The sequence below is a fragment of the Lactuca serriola genome, chromosome 5 (assembly GCF_051521515.1).
Source record: "Lactuca serriola cultivar US96UC23 chromosome 5, Lser_US96UC23_V15, whole genome shotgun sequence".
Taxonomy (NCBI): Eukaryota; Viridiplantae; Streptophyta; class Magnoliopsida; order Asterales; family Asteraceae; genus Lactuca; species Lactuca serriola.
Window position 1 is genome coordinate 180,273,861 of NC_136412.1, and position 18,255 is coordinate 180,292,115.

Below are 18,255 nucleotides of genomic sequence, written 5' to 3' on the forward strand. Positions count from 1 at the left end.
TAATCTTCTTCGAACTCCAGGTCAAGTACTGGGGTTGAGCAAACTCCAAGTAGAACTCCAGTAGATCCCTATCTACCTTCGGGTATGGGGAAGGAATTGCAGCAGTTGAATTAAAGCAGTGAAAGATGAATGCCTTTCGCGTGATCGACATGTCAAACTGTGCGTCCTTGGAGTTCTCGAGCTCAAATGAGATTACAGGCTCAAGCCAAAGTATGTTGGGCTCATCAATAGCACATCTTTGAAGCGAATCTATAGTCCATACAGGAAACATGGACTTCTTCTTTTCTAGGAGCTCCGTCTCCTTTCGCTATTGCTCTAGCTCAGCCTGTTGTTTCTTGTACTTTTCTTCTAGCTCTTTCTCAGAGGGCTTTGCGTTCTGAAAAGGCATTTTAGGATTCTCAGCATAGACATCATCTTCATTGTCTGTGTCATCCTCCCCAATCTTCTTCTTCTTTTTCTCCTTGTTACTGACCGAAGCTTCATTACCCTTCGATTCAGTAGATGGTTTCGGTCCAGGAGGAGGTTGAGTTGTTGCCTTCTCTCCGCCTTGTTTCGGCTGGACACCGGTCACCGAAACACCCTCAATACGACTAAGGATGTCCAATGCTGGCCTGAGCTTGTCAGCCAAGTGTCGTCTGATCGTAATGGTGTTGACTGGATCATGCGATTCAAGGAGATGAAGGAGGATGGAGTATACATCAGCACCAGAACTCCGAATGACCTCCCTTTTTGACTTCAGGTCATTGAGCTCAGCCGTAGCAGTACGCAGCTTGTGATTTTTCATTTTCAGCTGTGAGGTTCGTCTTTCAATCTCATCCATGATGTAGAGACTCGTTGGCAGCTTCGATCGCTTGGCGTGCAGCTTCAAGGTTGGACCTTTCAGACTGAAGGGACCGTTGAAGGTTATCCACCGAAGCGTTGATGGTTTGAGCATTCATCTTAGCAGCCGCCTGCAAAGAATCTAGAAAAAGGTGAGCTTCAGAAACTAGTTTATCGACTTTTGCGGTCGCTTCCTTTCACTCCTTGGTAGAAGCCTCAACAGCAAGAAAGGCTTGTTGACATTGGGAAGTGGAGGCTTCAATAGCTTTAGCTGCAGCAGAGAGTGAGGCATTGTGTTCTTGAACAACAGATGAGAACATGGCCTTTAAAGCAGCTTCAGAGTAAGCTCCATAGGAAGAGGATGAGAGCAGTTGATCAAGTTTTTCGTTTACTGCTTTGAGATGACGCTTTGTAACAAGCTCATCATCATCATCGTCACTCTGTCCACGGTAAGGACTAACATAGGTGGAATCAAATTCCAAGTCCTCACCTACTAGAACAGGGGTGGTTTCTGTGGATGGAGTAGGAGATAAGGGTTTGGTAGTGGCTGGAGGTTCGGTTGTGATAGGTGGTTCGGTTGTTATAGGTGGAGTGGTTGTAACGGGTGTAGTGGGAGCGGTAGAACGAGCTCCTGTGCTTGTAGTGGTGGTAGTAGTGTCTGTGAATATAGGAGTAGGGATGGGAATTGTAGTGGATGGTTGAGTGGTTGGAATAGGAAATATTAGAGGGATGGATACTGGGATGGTTACAAGTGGAGGTGAAGGAGGGTGGGAGTGAACTGGAATTTCTGGGGTAGGGGAGCGAGGGGGAGTATCACCTCGACCCGAAGCCTCATCATCTGAGCTTTCGCTCTCAGATTCAGAAGAAGGAGCAGACCTATGTTTGGGAGGAACATACTCTGAGTCTGAATCACTGGAAGATTGGAGTATGAGCTTCCTAGGAGGCTTCTTTTGTTTCTTCGGTTAAGCCTATGATGTAGCAGCCTTGTCAGACTTTCGCTTCTTAAGGGTTTGCCCCTTGGTTGATTTGGAAACCGGTGCCTTCTTCTGAGTTTCAGTTTTCTTGCCCCTTTTCGCTGGCTTGTCAGCCTCTTCAATGGAGCGAACCATGGCTGGCGTAAGCTCCCTTGGGTCTGAAGACGGAATCTTCCTGTATTGTTGTAGAACATTACTCGCTGCAGAGACACGAGCGAGCATGGTTTCAGGAATAGATCCAATAACAGAGTACTTGGTGGGATCTGTGACTATGATTTTGGTTGTGTGAAAAGTAGCGATTGAGGAGAGAAGAGAATCCGCCATGATGGGAACATGAAGACAATCCATTGCCCAGTTAGTGATTATTGACCAAAATCGCCAACAAGAAATCTCTGAATGCCTGGATGAAGAGAACATGCTTTGTACCAGTTGCTGCCAGATAATACTTCCAAAATCCAAATCGATCCTATGGTACAGTCCGTATAACACAGTCATAAAAGACTCGCTCGCACCATCTGAGCCAGTGCTTCGCTCAGAGAGGCCTTTGAACAGCAAAGTAAAAAGGCCATTCCATTGAGGTGGTAGGCAGGACTTCTTGAACTTGGTTCTTTTGGTGAGGGTTTCACTATACCCCATTTGATAAAACATAGAAAAGAGTTGACCAGTGGTGATGGATTCAGGATTTACCAGAGATTGCTCTTGAGAAAGACCAATTAGGGCATAGAAGCGGTGCTTGGAGATGGAGGTCTTCTCATTGTGGATTTGAAAGTGAATTCTTTCATGAATCTTGTCGTAGTAAGCAATGAAGTAGACAAGAGATAGACAGGACATTGGTACGACTTCAACTTTGGTCAGAGCTTCGACGAGATGTGAGTATTTGAGACACTCAACGACATATATCATGTAGGGTTCATAGACAAAAGGAGTGAGATTGATGATCAGGTTCTGTTGAGGTTTGATTGTAAGAAGTGGTTGACGAACAGAAGTGTCATGAACGGACGAAGAGTCTGCCATTGTAGAAGCTTGGAGAAGATGATGAACAGTAATAGGAATCGCCTTTGTTCTTTGAGAGAGTTTGGTAAGTGATAAAAGGTTAAAGGGTACCGGTCCAATTCCTTTTATACTTACAAGGAGGAGAGAGAAAAATCCGACTGAGATCTTGGATTATTTCAAAAATAGCACCTGACTTGACAGATGAACAGTTGGCATACCGATGAAGCAGGAAAGAGAAAGGACATTTCCTTTTTGCACGCCATTCCATAAAATTCACTTTTTCAAATCCCCAAACTGATTGGATAACCGCTGAGTCAGCTTTCACTTTATCCCAACCGTCACCCAAAAATTCATTTGAATCGCCATTTCCTGTTGTGCTTTATGAAACAGCCTTACAAGAACTAGAGTTTGGAAAATTATAAATTTTCGTGCATAGAGTGTAAAAAATAAAGAAATAAAGCAAACTTTTCTCGATAATATGTGATGTGTTAAAGAGACATAAAACAATTGATTCTGGGCACGAATTACTTCCTGCAAAGTCAAGAGAGACATTAAAGTGCTTGCTTGGTTTCCCATTAAATAACGATCAATAACATGTTAAGAAGTATTGAAAGGCATCTTTTTGAAGGTTATAAGGGGTGGCTTTCGCTTTAATTCATAATTTCGATACTAGAAATAAGACCGAAGCTGAATGAAGTACTTGTGAGATCATTGTGAGCTGTTGAACACGTAGGTAGGATAAATTTTATAGTGAAAAAAGGAAGTAAAGAAATCTCAAAAAAAAACTAAACTGGATCTTTAGGGTAAGAAAAGCCTTGGTGTAAGACAAATTCATAAAGTTCACTCAAAAGTAAAAAGAGATTTCATTAGGTAACAAGTAAGATATTGAATATGAGAATTCACCGTCAATTCATTATTGGTGTTGGATTGTGGGTTTGACTTAGTTCATAGCGGCATGAAACTAAGATCATTAATGCAGATTTTGTATAACCATAAACCAAAGTGGTAAATACTGAGAGTCTCAAGGGTTATATTGGTGAGACGAATTATAAAGGAGAAAAATGATGGAGATGGTAAAAGAAGCGAATGTACCTCTGCTCTAAAGAAAAAGAATGACCAAGCAGAAAACTCTCAACTCAATGTGAGTAGAGTAAGGTATCTCATGATTAGAGTGAATATTGCAGCCTGGATTGGGAAAACATGATTTGTATATATCATGTTATTAAGGCTTCATTCAAAATCTTTCGAGGCTTTAGTCAACATACAGCAGCATGCTTCTAGGACGCCTAACTAATAAAAAAAATTACATGCCTTAGCTTCGCCATCGAGAATCACACTTATACAAAAAAGAAAACATTAGATAAAAAAAATAAAAATAAAAAAAAATACTTTTGTATCTTGTGAGAATTGACCAATTGAACGAAAGAGGAAAATATTTTTGGATTTTATGAATATAAAAGAAGTATTTAAAAAGGTGTACAAAGGAATACACTTAAAATGCCTTGATAAGAAAAAGAAGCAAACAAGTTCAGAAGGACTGAACCCAAAATAGACCGAACGTTCGGTTCATTTAGGTTCATGGTCGAACTTCACCCGAAATAGACCGAACGTTCGGTTCATTTCAGTTCGCTCTATTTCGCTTCTTACCTGTATTGAAGCGAAGGCGATTTTGGTACGGATTCGGCTTCCATCATTCCTAGGCCTTGTAGAATCTTATTGAAGCTCGCTTCAGGTAAAGCCTTAGTGAATATATCTGCCAGTTGATCGGTTGTCCTGACGAAGTGAATTTCTACGTTACCATCTTCGACGTGATCCTTGATAAAGTGGTACCTCAGTGCTATATGTTTAGCCTTTAAGTGTTGCACTGGGTTGTGACAGATCCTAATTGCGCTTTCAGAGTCACAATATAGTGGGATTTTCTTCATGTTTAGCCTGTAATCCCTAAGCTGACTTTGTATCCATACAACTTGAGATGTGCATGATGCTGCAGCAATGTATTCAGCTTCTGCAGTGGAGAGAGAGACACAAGTTTGTTTCTTCGATTTCCAGCTAACCAATTTACCATCTAGAAATTGGCATCCTCCAGTGGTGCTTTTACGATCTAATCCACAACCACCTAAGTCAGCATCTGAAAATGCTTGAACAAAGAATCCTAAGTTGGCTGGATACCACAGACCGAGAGAGGAGGTTCGCTTTAGATAGCGAAAGATGTTTTTCACTGCTTGCAGATGAGGTTCGTGTGGGTTAGCTTGAAACCTTGCACAGTAACAGACTGAAAACATGATGTCAGTTCTACTAGCTGTGAGATACATTAGAGACCCAATCATTTAACGATAGAGCGTCATATCAGCGGCTGGTTTCTCCAATGAGGGTGTAACTTTTGTCCCAAAGGCCATAGGCACTTTCACTTTGGAGTCTCCCGTCATCCCAAACTTGGCCAAAAGTGTCTTGGTGTATGCCTCCTGATTAATAAAAATGCCTTCGGGTCCCTGTCTAATGTTTAATCCAAGGAAAAAGTTAATTTGACCCATTGAGCTCATCTCAAATTTAGTTTCCATCAACATCCTGAATTCAGCTGTTAAGCAAGGATTCTTGGAGCCAAAGATGATGACATCAACATAAATTTGGACTATCATAAGGTGGTTACCTTATCTCTTGCGAAAGAAAGTTGGGTCAACCGAACCTTGTTTAAATTTAGACATTTTTAAGAATCGAGTTAGAGTTTCATACCATGCTCTGGGAGCCTGTTTTAGGCCATATACTGCTTTGTCAAGGACATAACAATGATCTGGACACTTCTCATTCACGAAGCCTGGCGGTTGCTCAACATACACAAATTCTTCAAGTTCTCCATTGAGAAAGACACATTTGACGTCCATCTGATAGACTTCAAAGTTCTTGTGTGCAGCATAGGCAAGAAAGATATGAACAGACTCTAATCTTGCAACAGGAGTGAAGGTCTCTTCATAATCGATGCCTTCTTCCAGATAGTAGCCTGTGACAACCGACCGAGATTTGTTGCAAATGACATTTCCCTCCTTATCCATCTTGTTTCTAAATACCCATTTGAGACTGAAAACTGAGGCATCCTTTGGAGTTGGAATAAGCTGCCATACTTTGTTTCTTTCAAACTCATTTAACTCATCTTGCATCGCTTGAACCCAGTCTGAATGATCAAGTGCAAAATTAACGCTCTTCGGTTCAACTTTGGAAACAAAGGAGTTAAACATGCAAAACTCTTCTTGTGAAAAGTGTGCAACTTGTTTCACTTTGATTTGAGATGGAGTTAACACCTTTTCATAAGATTCCCCAATAATTTGACTTTGAGGGTGATCTTTGGTCCATTTTATAAGCGGTGGGTAATTTGGACCACAATTGGGATCCAATTCAGCATTAACCTCTTCTTCCAATTCTGACAGTATGTCATCATCATTGACAATGGTGTTCTCCCTCTCGAAGGATGACGCCTGTTCAGTATCTGGATTGGTATCACCTCCTTTGATTGGATTCTCAGAAGAACTAGAAGAATTTGACGGTAAGCCCTCCCGTGGAACGATGAACCTTGATCATGATGAAGAGATGGACCCTCCCCCTGGACATTAGGACGGTCATTCGAAGGTTCGCTTGCCTCTGGCCTGTTAGTTTCTTTGGGTTGATCATCAGCCATCTTTTGAGCAAGTTCATCGATGATTTTTTTAGATCATCAACTTTTTTGTCTTTTGCCTTTGATTCAAAATCAATTGCTTTTTGAGGCTCATCAAACAGAAGCAAATATTGCTCGAAAAGATTCACCATTCATTGGAAAGATTTCTTGCATTGCACCTTCTGTTGATTTCATATTCTTAACATAACTATCGTCAAAGGTGACATAGTATGTTTCTTCGATCTTCTTTGAGCGCTTATTGAGAACTCTATATGCCTTGGAATTTAGGGAGTAACCTAAGAATAATCCTTCATCAGCCTTAGCATCAAACTTATTTCAGTTCTCTCTGGAGTTGAAGATGAAGCATCTTGAACCGAACACATGAAAGAATTTCACATTTGGTTTACGATTATTTAAAATCTCGTAAGGAGTAATGGAGAATCTCTTTTTCAAATACGATCTGTTCTGAGTATAACAAGCAGCAACAATTGCATCAGCCTAGAAATACAAAGGCAAGGATGCGAAGCATAGCATTGTTCGAGCTGCTTCACACAGAGATCGGTTTCATCTTTCAACAATACCATTTTGCTGTGGAGTGTATGGGGCTGAGAAATTGTGAGTCGTTCCCTTTTCAACAAGAAAGTCTTCAAAATCTTTGTTCTTGAATTCCAAGCCATTGTCTCTTCTCACGTTACGAACGACTTTCCTTAGTTGAGTCTCAATCTGTTTTAGAAATACCTTAAGCTTTGGAGTGGCTTCAGACTTTTGCTTCAAGAAGAACACCCATGTAAATCGAGAGAAATTGTCTACTATAACCAGAATGTACTTGTTTCCACCAATGCTTTCAATGGACAAGGGTCCACATAGGTCAATATGTAATAGCTCCAATGGTTCTATCACTTTTGTATTGATAATAGAAGGATGGCTTTGCCTGCTTCGCTTTCCCATTTCACAGGCAGCACAAAGATGTTCTTTGTCAAATTTTAGAATTGGAAGACCTCGAACATGATCACCTAAAACCAGCTGGTTGATATCCTTGAAATTCAGATGAGAAAGTCTTCAATGCCATAACCAACTTTCGTCAGAGTGAGCCTTCGTAAGAAAGCAAACTGCTGGTTTACCTCGAATTGGGTTGTGGTTCAAAGGATACATTTCCCTTTTTCGCTTTGACTTCAGCAGAACGTTATTGGATTTCTTCTCGACAATCTCTGATCCTTCATCATCAAATGACACCTTCAAACCAGTGCCAACTACCAGCTGTGAGACGCTGATAAGGTTATGTTGGAGCCCTTCAGCATATGCCACTTATCTTATAGAGAAATCGCCATTAGTGATCATTCTATAGCCTTTGATAGTACCAAATGAGTTGTTTCTGTACTTCACAATACCACCATCCTTGAGAGACTGAAACTCCCTCAATTCTTCTTTCATCCCTGTCATGTGACACGAGCAACCATTATCAATGTACCTTTCTTCGTCAAACTGCTCGTCACGTATAACCTGCAAAATATTAAGCAGATTTAGGAACCCAAAGTTTATTGGGTCCTTGTGAGCCTTTTACAGGACAGGGACTAATACGAGAAATATCAACCAAGTAAGTGTGTTTAATTAAAGTTGTTTCATTTATTTCTTTTTATGGTGAAAACTTTAATTTTGGTTGGTTTAGTAGGATTGGGATTTGTGGTGTTGATGTCAGCATTCTTTTGGATGTCTTTTGGAAGTTTGTTATCTTCTGGAAAGAGTTTTCCTTTTCCCTTAAAATCAATTGAAGGACGAGAATTGGAATGTGAAGTGTTGGGTCCAGAAGTGGCATAGGATCTTCTGTGTGTCTGATTGGACTTTTAGAGATGGGGACCGAAACTGCTCTTTCGGTTGATATTTCTTCGAGGACCAAAACTCTCCTTTCGGTTCCTTCCGGTTGAGGGACCAAAACTCTCCTTTCAGTTCCTTTCGGTCGAGGGACCGAAACTCTTCTTTCGGTCGAGGGACCAAAACTGTCCTTTCGGTTCCTTGATTCTTCTTGAGATTTGTGCTTCCTCTCGATCCTTATAAAGTGAGGATTTTGTGATCTACAAAATTGTTTTCTTTCTGAGAGATTTTTCTTGTATCTCAGATTTCTTTGGTGTTTTTGATCAGCCACCTGTTTTGGATTTTTGTGGATGTTGGCCTTTCTCTTTGAAGCATGAGCACAACATTCACTTTTTGTTGAGGATGTTTCACTAGTGGTTTGCGCATGTTCACCCAATGAAGTTTTGGTTCCACTTGTGCTTAGCACATCATATCTTGCTGGCTCATTTATTGGTTCGGGTATATCTACCTTTCACTCTCTATGAGGTTTTCTGAGATAGGCCCTTCGTCTCATCAACATTCTCTATTGGTGCTGACAAGAAGAACTCGTCACATCCGCCAGCATTATCTTCCTCCACCATAGCTGTCAATTCTACAGTTTGTTGTGGAGTGACACCAGGGACCGTGTAGACTTGATTTGGAGTGGTTTGTACCTTTTGGTACACAACAACTTTCGCTTTGAGAACTTTGGTCTTGTCAGTTCACGAGCGAGCGAAATCAACAGCGTTTTCAGAAATCAGGTTTTTGCGTGATTTAGGTTCGCTTTTGACAAATTTTGAACAGTCCACCATATCCTGTAAAGAGATTTCACTCATATCATCATCCTCATTAAGTTCAGATGCATTTTCAACATCAATTTTATTTTCTGAACTTAATTTGGTATTCAAAGAGTCAAATTTATGTACTGTTTCGGTTCTTAATTTCAATCTATCATTCTCGTCTAACAAAATTTTAAGCATATCCTTGTGGTCTTTGGACTTAAAGTAGGATTCAATTTTGTCTAGACCTATTTTATATGCAGGAGAGACCTTGTCAGAAGATACAACGCTTTCACAGTTGTAGGCTTCAGCATCGATTTCATCATCCTTTAACTCAAGGAAGGGTAAAATCATGCGATGTATCTTCTTTCCTATTTCACAATCAAGATGCAATTGAGTGATGTTAAAATAAAGTCTTTTAGCAATCAAACAAAACACATTTCGTTGTTTAAGAAGTTTAAGATTGTCTCTTTGCAAATAAATCGAATCATCCTTAGACCTAATCAACTCTTTCTCCTTCTGCTCTATCGACATCCTCCTTTCCTCACTCTTTGACGATATCCTGTTGATTTGATCAGTTAGGTTAGAATTTGTGACACGGGTTTGGGTGAGATTGCTACTTATGCTTGAAAATTTAGATTTTAAGTTATTTAACTCCTTTTCATAGTTAGTAACATGTATATTTAGGGAAGCAAGAATATTTTGTACCTTCTTGATCAACTCATCACATTCGTTGATCTGTGCGCTGACAGGTTTAGTAGCAAAACACCTGTCTTCTTGCTCCTTATCGTCTTCTATTCCCACGTCGATTGTATATCCTCTCTTTTGAGACACACCTTCGGTCACCACAAAGCACCTTCCTGTTACAGGTTCTTCTTTTTCCAGCATCGCCTTCCCATGAGTGGGTTTTCTGACTTCTTCATCCTCTGAATCTGTGGATCATACTTCCACACCACCAAATTCATCACGGTTGTCTGTATCCTACACAATTAAAGCATCCATAGTAGTATTGTTAGCAACTGACTTTCTTTTCTTGATTTCCTCCAGTCTTCTCAGGAGGCTCGCTTCCTCATCTTCATCATTTATATTTTCTTCTTTCTTTTTCAGCATACAATCTTTTGTAAAATAGTTCTTGCCTCCATAGTAATGGAAATCAAATCCTAAGTCTCCACCAACTTTCTCTTCTTTCTTTGACTCTTTAGACTTTGACCCCATCTTTGATTCCTCCTTGATCTTTTCGGCGCTGTAACTTGCCTGCCAGTTTCGGTTCTTGTTGGCTGGGAATTTCTTCTTAATGAATTTTGTGGGATTGGATACCATCATGGCATATTCTTCACCGGTTAGATCATAATCGGCAAGATCCAATTCCTCCTCTTCTTCAACTGAGCTTTTTTCCTTTAGAGACAAGGGCTAAAGAACCCAAACTGGAAACCATACTCGTTTCCTTAGACAATGCACTTTCATGGGATTTCAAAATACCCACTAATTTTGCCAGAGAATATGACTTGAACTGTTCATGAGCTTTAACAGTAGATACAACAGCCATCCATTCGGATCTAAGACCGTTCATGAAAGTAACCTTTTGTTCAATAGCTTTCCTTTCAATCCCATGCTTTATCATCTTGCTTAAAAGATGATTAAAGCGATCAAAGGCTTGAACTAGTTTCTCTTCAGGCTTCTGCTTAAAATCTCCAAATTTAGAGAGCAAGAGTGTTTGAATTGAATGTTCCAAGTCTTCTTCAATGGAATACAATTCTTTTAATCTGTCCCAAATCTCTTTAGCAGTGGCACAAGAACTTACTAAACAAAACGTATCTGACTGCAAAGCAAACCTTATCATCCTCAGGGCCTTGATGTTGCATTGAAACTTTTCCTTCTCGTCTTGAGGAATATCTTTGACATCGTTAATAAGCTGATTGTACTCCTTCTGAGTTTTGATAATCTTAGAGGTGCTTGAGTGAGCGAATGGGCCAATAGTGATTGCTTCCCAGATCAAGTATCCACTATCCTCCGATCCAATCACATAATCTTCAAAGTGATGCGTCCAAACTTCATAGTCTTGAGTATACATGATTGGAATCCTTGTCGTAGAACCAATTTTGTTGGAGATGTTGATTGGATTGGTTTGTGAATTATCCATGGACATTGTAATGACTTTTGATCGAATACCTGTAAAAGATCAGACTTGTAGTATATCGTTAGGGTTAGATCAACGATTAACGAGATACGTCAATATGGAATGACGGCTCAATTAATATCAATCAATGCGGAATTAAAAACCCTAATAACTTCTTCTACAGAAGAGATGTGTATGAATTACACAGTCTCCTGCTCTAATAACAATTGATGTGAATAAAACTCTAGATTGATTAGATCTTTCACAAGTAAGAATATGAAAATCAAACAAGACAAACACAATAAGAGTATGAACATATAATAGAATCAAATATGTGCTTAAGATTCAACAAAGTCACGCCTCAGCAGAGCTCGACAAAGAACTTCCACTATAGAGGCGAGCTAGGGTTTACAAAAATTCAGTGAGAAAAATAATTAAAGCGTTAATTCCTAAGACTGCATGCATGCAGCTTATATACTAAAACCTAGAATAAAAACATGCACGGTTGGACAGGCCAACACTGGTAATCAAAACTGGGCTAAGGACCGAGCCCATGATGCAACATAATAATCCCAACAATAACGGGAGAGTGTTGTTATACTGCGGGGAGCGGTAGTACTCACTAGTCAGCAAGAGAGTGTCGTGGTACTGCGAGGACCCTAGTATTCACTAGTTAGAGAGAGAGAGTGTGTGTGTTGTGATACTGTGGGGAGCCATAGCATTCACGAGTCAGTGAGAGGGTTTCATGAGTCTGCGGGGAGCCGTAGCATTCATAAGTCAAGAAAGGAGCGTCTGATGACTACGAGGGAAACCATAGCACTCAGTAGTCGATAAAAGTGAATATTGTTTTGTGGGGAGCTGTAATATTCATTAGTCAGAGTATGACATAGAGGGATTCTTAGGCTTGGGTATCCTTACCACTTGAGTCTTCGGGAACCTGGTTGCTGGACCAGGGGTGGGACTGGGGTCTCCGTGATGGTCGGGAATTGTTATATCTCGGGCTGAGGAGGGATTATCATAATCAGAAGGAATTGGAGAGATGTTGTGTGCATAAACTCGCAAATCGCGGGTATAGGTTGAGTATTAGATTGGAAACGAGTGGTTCCAATTCTGCTGTTGAGCCAGACTCTCGAGTTGAGTTTGGGACAATTCGTGTATTAAGCAGGCGTGATGAGGTTCCAGATTCGTAGATGGGTTTCATTTTGAGGGTCAGTTTTGTTGGTATGGGACGAACCGCGAGACGCATGGGACCAGTAGCTGGGAGACGACAAAGGTCGCAGGTGAGATGACTTCAGATGGGGTTTTAGTATTCTCTTGAGGTAAAGCGAACTTCGCAACTTGTGTGTCAAGATCGGCCGAGATAGTTATTGTGAGAAAGAAGCTGGTAAGTCGATTTTGGGCATGCACTGGGTAACCTTTGGAGGTTCAACTATTGGGTCAGGAGTTCGCCTGGTGCTCAGTGTTGGAAGGGATATATGAGAGGAAGTGGTGACTTATGATTATAGTATTGGATTAGTGTATAAGCTCGTAACCATATTTGGTAAGTACTTGACCCGGTTATGCATGGTCCTTTTGGGCTGCCTTCACCAAAGCAACTTGACTGGAGAAATAAAAGAGAAAGAGGTTATTATGGTTTATTAATATATTATAAGAATAATATATTAAAAGAGAAATCATATTTGTTTAATTAACATTGGTCAAGAATTAATTAAGAATTCATTTTGTGATCAAAAGAAGTTAATTAAATTAAGGGGGTTGAACTGTAATTATGTGATAGTTGCAAAGTAGGGCAAAGGATGCCCTATATGATACGGTAGACGAATTCAAGGGGATAAGGCCTTAGAATTCGTCCATGATAAGCTTTACATGGTTATCCTTTGGGCTGCTTGGTTGCTAAGCAATCAGATAAGGATAAGGACTGAAACCCTAATTCCAACACCTATATAAAGACCCCTTGGCATAAGAAATTCGAAACATGATACCTAGGGTTCCTCGAGCCGACTTTCATACCTCCCCCCTCTCTCTCTTGCCTTTCCATTTGCTCTTGGTGTTTGTGAGCCATTAGAGGTACTACACTTGTGGTACTTGCTTTCAAAGAAAGAAGATTGAAGATTTAAGTTGTTATTACAACATAACAACAAGAGGTATGTAATCCCTTCTACTTTATGATTTTCGAAATAACTAGGAGCATTCTAGGGTTCTTCTTGTGTTCATAATGTTGTGTAACTATTAGTGAAAACATAGATCTATATCTAGGGTTGCATGCACACATAGGATGGTCTGTATAAAATCCTACAGTGGTATCATAGCTAGGTTTTCTGTTTTCAATTAGCATTATACAAATGTATGAATTTGACACTTTAGGGTTTATGGCTAATAAACCATAGGAGGAATGATTTTTGAGACTAGGGTTCTTGAACCTTGAATTTCGAAATTTGATAAGGGTTTTCCAAACCCTTTCCTTAGCCCTAAAATTTCGAATTTAGGGTTTGCCAACCCTAGGGATTTCGAATTTGGCATCCTCCCCAAGATAAGATCCTAAATTTTAGGGATTAGGATAATGCCATACCTTGTAATTATCTTTTAATTGTTTAAACATGGTAATTAAAGATTTTGAATTATCCCATCTCATATTTTTGATTTTTAGGGATTTAAGGGATTAGGTTAAATTAATTGTTTAATTTAATAGATAATCCTTCAAGATTTCATAATTCAAATTAATTGTTTAATTTTGGGGTAATTATTAAATCATAATTTTAATATTTAAAATTTCAAATTAAAAGATTTTAATTTTCTAAAATTTTAAATTTGATTAAAATCCTAATGATTTGAAATGTTTCAAAACTTGCCCTCAAGTTTTGGAATCTAAATTTTAATTAAAAGTTTAATTTTAAAATGTTAAATTCTAAAATCCTAATTTTTGAAAAATTCAAATTGCACCCTTATGGTTTTATTAAATTAATTAAGTGTATAATTAAAAGAGATTTAATAAATCCATAGTGATATGGTTTACATTTATTTAAATTAAAAGTGAAATTTATTAAATTAGACCACCTAGTATTTCAAATGTGTAAAACACACCCTTATACTATATATAACATTAAAAGTCTAATATTATATATGTATAACATAAACTGCTAGTCTTACCGTTAGTAGGCCTCATTCATGAAGCCGATCTATAAGGGGGTATAAGGTTATTGCCTATAAAATGGTCGTTTAATGGGTGTCCACTCTCACCCACTGCTTCCTTGATTGGTGGAGGGTCGTTATCCGAACGGGTAGGATAGGGAAAACCCTTTCCATTAAAATTATAATGAAGTATAAAGTAACTAAATGTTTTTACAAAATTCCCATTCCTAGTTACTTTAGGTAAAAGTGAATCGATGTGATTCCTTGAAATTACAATTTGTACCCTTGCGAAGACGTTAGTGGAGCGTCTGTGGTTAACCGACACACAAAATGGTTCTAAGCAAAGATAGCAAAGGGTGATTCAATGTTTGTCATAGTTCGGTGGAGTGTGTGTGGTTAACTGTCACATCGAATAGGTGACTGCAACGTTGGGGGCACCATGTAAGTTTGCATGGTTATTCACACCATGTTTTCTGATCCTCAGCATCCCAGTCACAAATCGAGGGGCATATCGAGATTTTAACATGCCATTGAAGAGTTCAATGAATCTCAAAGGATCTAGGAGTTTTTCAATACATTTAAAACCTAATCTCTTTTTTCATTTTTCATGGTGGAAAATTAGTGAATCATCATTCACTTACTTTCAAATATTCTGCAATTTGGGTTACGGCATCCCTCTCCGAAGTCGTGGAGTATTGTGTTGGGTCCTAGCCTTAATATCTCATTTGCGTAATTTATTAAGGACTCTATCAATCAACGAACTTGATTTTTTCTCCAATTTTGTAGATGTTTGAATCTAACTGTGGTCTTCCCGAATCCTATGGAAAAGGTTTTCCTGCTCAAAGTGAAAGTCTGTTACACAATGAAGGTGAAAGATTAATCCCTGCATTGTGGATTAGCTTGGTTTCACCTCCTCCACCTCCTCATATTGTTCTCCCAAACCTACAAGATCGAAGAGTTGAAAAGTTCAAAATCACTCAAGCCTTGTTGGCAATGAAACTTGAAGATGGAAAATCATGTGTACTCACGTCCTAGGGATGAAATCACACATCGATAGGTTGACAATGTTGGGTGCATCTTTTCCAAAGAAGTTGGCTGTAGAGTGGGTTCTTCAGTCACTCCCTAAAACATATGATAAGTTCATAAGAGAGTATTATATGATGGATCTTGACGTGACCCTCATTGACCTAACTTACATGCTTATTGTTGCTGAATCAGAAATGCTTTGGCAAAGTAATGGATCATATTTTCCTGGTAACTCAACCAACCATGCTTCCATGGTCGCTCTAGGAGAAGCCACCTGTTTCTGCTGCCATGCGAAGGGGTGTTGGATACGAACCTGCCCAAAGGACCTAAAGAATCTAAGAGATGGGAGAGTCAAGAAGTATGGCTCTACTTCAGGTAATATCCACTATCTATCTCCGTTAAGTTCCTATTCATTGATTCTAAATACATAATGTGATAAGATTACATTTGAATGTTTTGCAGGATCATAGAAAAGAGGGGAAGCTTGATGGAAGAGCAAGTTGAGTCTGATCACGAAAAAATGGATCACGATCGCATGGATTCGAAGTTCAGATTTTGAGCTTAGAAAGTTCTGATAGAGTTGTTAGGAATATTTGATTATATAGTTTTTCAGTTGATTTTTCATTGTAAGGACATGTTTTCCGTTGCTTTTATGAATAAAAATAAATTTTGATTTGTCTTTATATATATATATATATATATATATATATATATATATATATATATATATATATATAATGAAATTGTTGTGAAATATTGATGTCTGTGTATTTCTATAAATGGATGTGATTCTTAGTTATGTTATTTATGGTAGTGGCAAAATTTTCTAAGTATGGAAAGATTCCAATCACCTAAGTTTCAATTGGAAAGAAACTTGGAATCATATGATTTGAATCATGTGATGTATGTAAATCCTGGTACCTAGGAAATTAAGACTAATTCCTTGATCACACAAGAATGTGATTCAAGTGAAGGACTAAAGGACTAGAACACAATGTTGTGCACTATTCAAGTCCACCACAGATAACAATGAGACTATTCGTCATAATTTACCAAAAGTCTGGTAAATGTGGTATAATTCTGAATCATTGAAAAGTTTCAATGAATAGCAAAACGAATAAGAAAAATTAATGTAGGCAGAAAGATAAAACTTTCTCCAATCTAAGAAGAAGGGATAGTACTTTTTTGTGTCAGATTTTATGATAGTCTTAATGATTAAAAACCATATCACAACTGATCCTCTAAGGACATCTTAGTGCACTAGTATGGCTAAGAAGAGGAATCGGAAATTGTTGAAATGGTTAAATCAAAAGGATGAGTCATACTTCGTTCCAAAATCAAGTCTTAGAATCATACTCCAAGATTGTGACTTGAGTGAGGTAATCTTAAGTACTAATGTTCTTACACTTGCACATTGGTAAGTTGTGATGTATTGAATAAGACAACTACCAACTAGTACCAAATTGCGCATAGTTTTGTCTTGATATAGACACACACTAACTCTTGGATATTTGTTTATCAAGAAATGTTTGTTGATAAGAGAATTTAATATGTCAAGAGGTTATTGGGAGTCTGAAGATCTTGAAAAAGATTCAAGAACTAATCAAAAGTAAACCTATTAAACACTAGCACACGACTTGAGGTTTGTAACCTATCGTGTTGACGTATTCTTGTTTCTGTGCCAATCCAGTTGAGTTGATTATGCATATGAGTTCTACGAGTTTTCAATGGGTTGAAAAAGGGGAAACACCTTGTTCAATGAAAGTACATTGACTGGCAAAGGTGAGCTGTTAAATAACGTGGATGCAATGGTGGGACCTTTGATGGCAAGAAATTAAGAATGAACAAGTTCTATCCGTAAGAGTTTGAATTTGTCACAAACATTATCTTTCAATTATGGTTATGGCAAATTCACATGGATAGGAACACATACACCATAAAATCTAAGTGTCATAAGGTTTCTCTCTTTTATGAAAATGATTGTGAGGAAACTCTTTCACTAAGAGAGATTTTAAGGAGATAGTGATTATGTAAATTGCATTCTCAAATTCGATTATGTTAATGACATCCCTCTTCATAGTTCGAATTGTGAGATTTGGCAATTAGTTTGAACATTTGGGACTTAGTAATATAAGGTATGAATTAGTTTAGACGCACTTGTGAGCTGTCTAAGGAAAGGTGTGTGAGTTTGAGAAGCTTAGATAAAGTCTTATCGAAGCACATCGTATTGGAAATATGAACTTTAGAAGTCAATAAGTATTGTCTTTAGAAGTCCAACTGTTTTCTGAATACGTGTCAAAGCTAGTGGGAGTATAAATGTTATGCTGGAATATATATAATCATCATGTTAGTGGGAGCATGATTATTATTTTAAGTATTGCAGGTTGGCAATATTAATTATAGAAAAACAAAAGTTTCACTTCGCAAAGTTGAAGAGGTTGAAATGTTGTTTTTACTATAACTAAGGGAGAGAATGTTATACTTCGTTTCCAATCTAAAAGCTTAGATCGAGAAATTTTAATTGAATTTAGTCATGGATATATTTATTATTTGCATTCTCAATGTTTTATTATGATTACGGGATCCCTCTTCATAGTTCGAATTTTGAGAACACGATAAATAGAAATATTATAGCAAGAAACTGGTAATCATGTTTTCCATTATGAATCGTATCCCACACGCTTCGGGTATAGGATCGATTGCATATGCTGTAATATTTGACCATTCTAAAATTTTCCAAATGCCTAGGGAATTTCGAGGGAAAAAGGGAATAGAACTGGATTTCACTATGATAATTAAACATCTGACAAGGACAATCTAAGGTTCGCCAAAGATTGGTCACTTGTGGACAGTTGGAAGTATTCTAATGGATGTACCATATTGACTTTATTATGAATAGATAAGACTCTATTTAGAATGAGTTGTCATATGGCAAATATGGAAATATTT